We start from the raw sequence: 904 nt of genomic DNA, 5'->3' as shown, positions 1-904 counted from the left end.
CTCGTATTCTGGTACTATATTATAACAACCACCGGCACCAGTACTTATAAGTAGGCCTATATAATACCCGTAATATTAAAATTAAGCTGTAAGTGGAAATTTCTGCCCGCATACGCATACTCTATTTCATCGCATCGCTTTCGAATCATAATAAATCCGATAACCATTCAGGAATCACTGAATCCGAGATTATAAATAATAGCTAAAGCGTGTGAACGGTGTCCCTACCAACTATAGTACAACACCCAACAACATGGGGGCCGTTGTCAGAAACATCGTAAAGTTAATGGTAAGACTAATTTTGTTTTTGACAACGGGCCCCTGGCGGATTATTTATTCAAGACAGTCGTTCAAGCCTTAAATAGTAACAATTACCACTTGTACAGATGCATATAGCTTTGTTAAATTAATTTGATTATATAGAAATGCTGTACATGTATACTTTCGGTTTTGTTACCAATTAAACTGTTAATATGATGAGAACATCAAGTAAGACACAGCTAGTGTACGTATTAGCTAAAAGGTGTGTACATCTTCACACTCGTTCCAAATGAAAATGTGTTTAGAGTAAGGGGTGACTATTGGGTGCAATGTTATGCTTCTCATATTATAGTATAGCAATAGTCTAAATACTATTTCCGATATTATATGTCTGTCTGTCTGTCTGTCTGTCTGTCTGTCTGTCTGTCTGTCTGTCTGTCTGTCTGTCTGTCTGTCTGTCTGTCTGTCTGTCTGTCTCTTGTGTTCTTATATCTTTGTGTTCTTTCATCTCTGTGCTCTTATATTTCTACGTCATATTCTATTTGAGTTACAATTTAAAAAGAAAAAAAATATCACATACAAAAAACCAGAGGGGGCTGGGGAATCACGAAGAAGAGGGGCGAAGAGGTAGAGAGGGAGGGTA

The sequence above is a fragment of the Priapulus caudatus genome, unplaced genomic scaffold (assembly GCF_000485595.1).
Source record: "Priapulus caudatus unplaced genomic scaffold, Priapulus_caudatus-5.0.1 Scaffold3, whole genome shotgun sequence".
Classification (NCBI taxonomy): domain Eukaryota; kingdom Metazoa; phylum Priapulida; class Priapulimorpha; order Priapulimorphida; family Priapulidae; genus Priapulus; species Priapulus caudatus.
Note: the sequence above shows the minus strand (reverse complement) of the source record.